At 33.2% G+C, this 5,035-nt stretch overlaps 1 non-coding gene across 1 annotated transcript; it reads left to right on the forward strand.

The window, feature by feature from the left end:
- Nucleotides 1-918: 918 nt before the first annotated feature.
- Nucleotides 919-1,025, forward strand: LOC141603256 (small nucleolar RNA R71). The gene has a single exon (XR_012525146.1). It is a non-coding gene; the product is annotated as a small nucleolar RNA R71 (small nucleolar RNA).
- Nucleotides 1,026-5,035: the final 4,010 nt, after the last annotated feature.

Consider the following 5,035-nt stretch of genomic DNA (forward strand, 5'->3'; position numbering starts at 1 on the left):
ACTTCATCCTCAACTTGCTTCTTCGGTGCTTCATACCTTGTACCACTTCTCAAGTGAATGGCACTAACCGTTTCATGTCTAGGGGGATTACTTTGAGGTGGTAATTGCCCCTTTTGTCTTTGTGAGCTTGAAGATGCTAGTTGAGTCAATTGTGTTTCCAACATCTTGGTGTGAGCTAGAATGTTGTTGATGGTGGTTTCCTTTGCTTGGCTATCTTTTTGCATTTGAGTGAAAAACTCTTGTTGATTCTTTTGCATTTGGAGGACCGCTTTTTGGACATCAAAACCTTGGTCATTTTGGTGATTGTATGGATTTTGGTTTTGGTAACCTTGGTTTTGATTGTAAAAGGGTCTTTGATTTTGGTTTCTCATGGGTGGTGGAATGTATGTTGTTTGAGGGTTTTGAACATTTTGGCTTTTGTATGAGAGATTTGGATGGAATTTGGTGTTTTCATTGTAAAAGTTGGAATAAGGGGTACCACTCTTGTATGCTTGGAAAACATTCACTTGTTCATTTGTTCCCCTACATTTGCCTTGGTCATGTCCCAAAGTTCCACAATTCTCAAATATCCCACTTGGGATTGATGAGGATGCCGTCATGGCATTAACATGATGCTTTGATGATTTTGAGTTTTCTTCAAGCCTAGCCATAACTTGTTCAAACTTCAAGTTGATTGTGTCAATGTGAGCACTAAGTTGAGCACCCAATTGAGTAACGGAGTCCACTTCATGCTTTGCTCCTCTAGTAGCCTTGCGAGGTCTACTATATTGTGAGTTATGGACCGCCATTTCCTCAATCTTGTTCCATGTTTGATTGTCATCAACTTCGGTGAACATTCCATTTGATCCCATATTGAGAATGTTCCTAGAATCTTCATATAAACCATTCCAAAATTGTTGTACCAAAAACCATTCGCTAAGTCCATGGTGAGGACATGAGCGACAAATTCCCTTAAACCGCTCCCAAGCTTCATACAAAGATTCTTCATCCCTTTGCTTAAAACCCGTAATTTGAGCTCTTAACATGTTAGTCTTTTCCGGTGGGTAGAATTTTTTGTAGAAAGCTAGAGCCAACTTCTTCCAATAATCTATTCCGAGGGTGGCCTTATCAAGGCCCTTCAACCATCGCTTCGCGGTGCCGATTAGAGAAAAAGGAAATAAGACCCATCTAATTTGGTCTTGAGTCACGCCCATTTGAGAGATTGCATCACAATAGTCGCAAAAAGTTTCCATATGAGAATGAGGGTCTTCACTAGGCATCCCCCCAAATTGGCTCCTCTCAACTAATTTTAGTCTCGTTTTGCCATGAAAATGCAAGATTCTTACTCCTTTCCTACCAAGGGATCAAAATCTCAAAGAATATGCAAAACAAAGAACTAAAGATAAGAAATGACCCAAATATGCACTAAAAAGCATGGGAACAAGGCTAATTCGGGGGCTAAATATGCGCTAATTATGGTCACATCAACACGAAACCATGATTTCATGCACCCTCTTTACCCTTGGCTTGGCCTCAACCATCTGGGGAAAAACAAGGACAACACACAAAATTAGACATACTGTAGTTGCAATTAGAGATATTTGCAATAAAGAAATAGACATACTGTGAATTAAAGTTATACAATAAATAGTCAGAGTTATACAAAATATAAGTAAAGTTATACATTCTGATAGTAGAGTTAGTCAGAAAATATCAAGAGTTATACATTCTGACAGCAGAAGTTATTCAAAATGTAATCGAGTTATACAACAAATGACTGCAGTTATAAAAAAGTCAAACTTTGAACCTTGGAATCGGTCCCTTCTCGACTTGGTACATCATCCATCCGTAGGTGACAAACAATAGGGATTCAGATTATGTATAACCAAAATTCTGTAAAATCAAATTTCTGTAAAATCCAAAATTCTTTTCACCATTCAAAAGAAGAGATAATCAGGAGAGTTATACAGAATAACAGTAGAGTTATACATATAATAACAAAAGTTAGACAATCTGAAACTAAAGTTATATAATGTGTAACTCTAACCATAGAATGTATAACTCTATTAATAAAATGTATAACTCCAAGTATATACTGTATAACTTTAGGCATATACTGTATAACTCTAGGCATATATTGTATAACTCCAGGTATAAAATGTACAACTCTAGGCATATATTTTATAACTCCAGTTATACATTATGACAGTAGAAGTTATTCAACATGTAATTAGAGTTATACAACAAATGACTGCGATTATAACAAAAGTCAAACTTTTAACCTTGGAATCAGCTCCCTTGTCAGTACTTGGTACATCATCCATCTGTAGGTGACAAACAATAGGGATTCAGATTATGCATATATTTAGTTGAAGTTATACATAATTTTATAAGGAGTTATATAAAAAAGAATTTTGAATGGTTTGTCATCTTTTCTTTTCAACCAAAATTCTGTAAAATCCAAAATTCTTTTCACCATTCAAAAGAAGAGATAATCAGGAAAGTTAGCTATACAGAATAACAGTAGAGTTATACATATAATAACAAAAGTTAGACTTTCTGAAAACTAAAGTTATATAATGTATAACTCTAGCCATAGAATGTATAACTCTAGCCATAAAATGTATAACTGTAAGCATATATAGTATAATGTATAACTCCAGGAATAACTCCAGGTATAACTCTAGGTATAACTCCAGGCATCTAATGTATAACTCCAAAGTATATATTGTATAACTCTAGGCATATACTGTATAACTCTAGGTATATATTGTATAACTCCAGGTATAAAATGTATAACTTTAGGCATATATTGTATAACTCTAGGCATAGAAACTAAATAGAAGTAGAGTTATACATATAACAATTAGAGTTTTACATTATGAAAGAAGAGTTGGTCACAGAATCAGAAGAGCTATACATCTAGTAACCAGAGTTATACATCTAGTAACCAGAGTTATACATATTGAGTACTAAAGTTATTCAAAACGTAGAAAGAGTTATACAACGACTGATTGCAGATAAATAAAAGTCAAAACTTTTAACCTGGATATCAACTCCCTTGTCAATACTTTCTACAACATCCATCTGTAGATGACGAACAATTGGGATTAAAATTATGCATATATTTAATTGAAGTTATACATCATTCTATAAGAGTTATACCAACAAGACGAGATTTTTTACCTTTGATTCAGATTTCTTGGAAGTTTTCTTGGCAAAAACCATTGTTAAATATCAAATGAACTCGTATTTGATCTGCACAACCATAATTAACAATTGAACAAATCAACATCAGCAAACCCATAATTGAAAATTGAAAAATCAAATGAACTCCTTTTATGATAGTTTAACAAAGACAATAATTAACAAAAAAACAAAGTACAAATCACTAAATAAGGAATGGAAAAAATACCTTATAAAAAAATGGAGACATGCGAGTTTGCAGGCGAGTTGGAATTAATTGGTAGTGATGAAAATGGCGTCTGTTGAGTTGGAATTAATTGGAAGTGATGAAAATGGAGTCTGTTGAGTTGGAATTAATTGGTAGTAATTAAAATGGAGTTATCAGCAATGTGAAGAAAGAAAAAGGAAGACGAAATGACAGGAATAAAGGGAAAAAAACCGCAAGTTGTTTTGAATTATGTGGAAAATGAGGAAGGAAATGATGACAGACTGATGGACATAACAGTAGCATGCATGGGTTAATGGGTAGGAGGAGAGAGGTAAATCTAAAATATAAGTTGAGTGGGGTTTTACTGCGCCTTTTCTGTGCAATCTTGGCCATTGGTTTGCTTGATCCAACAGCCCACATTAAGACTTTAATATGATATAAGGGACTTAGTTGATCTCTTTCTTTTCTCTCTCTCTCTCTCTCTCTCTCTATATATATATATATATATATATATATATATATATATATATATATATATATATATATATATATATATATATTTATGAAAGAAGAGTTGGTCACGTAATCGAAGAGCTATACATCTAGTAACCGTGAGTTATACATCTAGTAACCAGAGTTATACATATTGAGTACTAAAGTTATTCAAAACGTAGAAAGAGTTATACAACGATCGACAGATAAATAAAAGTCAAAACTTTTAACCTGGATATCAACTCCCTTGTCAATACTTTCTACAACATCCATCTATAGATGACGAACAATTGGGATTAAAATTATGCATATATTTAATTGAAGTTATACATTATTCTATAAGAGTTATACCAACAAGACGAGATTTTTTACCTTTGATTCAGATTTCTTGGAAGTTTTCTTGGCAAAAACCATTGTTAAATATCAAATGAACTCGTATTTGATCTGCACAACCATAATTAACAATTGAACAAATCAACATCAGCAAACCCATAATTGAAAATTGAAAAATCAAATGAACTCCTTTTATGATAGTTTAACAAAGACAATAATTAACAAAAAAACAAAGTACAAATCACTAAATAAGGAATGGAAAAAATACCTTATAAAAAAATGGAGACATGCGAGTTTGCAGGCGAGTTGGAATTAATTGGTAGTGATGAAAATGGCGTCTGTTGAGTTGGAATTAATTGGAAGTGATGAAAATGGAGTCTGTTGAGTTGGAATTAATTGGTAGTAATTAAAATGGAGTTATCAGCAATGTGAAGAAAGAAAAAGGAAGACGAAATGACAGGAATAAAGGGAAAAAAACCGCAAGTTGTTTTGAATTATGTGGAAAATGAGGAAGGAAATGATGACAGATCGATGGACATAAAAGAGTAGCATGCATGGGTTAGTGGGTAGGAGGAGAGAGGTAAATCTAAAATATAAGTTGAGTGGGGTTTTACTGCGCCTTTTCTGTGCAATCTTGGCCATTGGTTTGCTTGATCCAACAGCCCACATTAAGACTTTAATATGATATAAGGGACTTAGTTGATCTCTTCTCTCTCTCTCTCTCTCTCTCTCTCTCTATATATATATATATATATATATATATATATATATATATATATATATATATGTATAGAGTCAAGTTCTAATAAGTCCTTCATAATATTTGAGTCCCTAAGT

This window comes from Silene latifolia, chromosome 9 (genome assembly GCF_048544455.1).
Source record: "Silene latifolia isolate original U9 population chromosome 9, ASM4854445v1, whole genome shotgun sequence".
NCBI classification, from domain to species: domain Eukaryota; kingdom Viridiplantae; phylum Streptophyta; class Magnoliopsida; order Caryophyllales; family Caryophyllaceae; genus Silene; species Silene latifolia.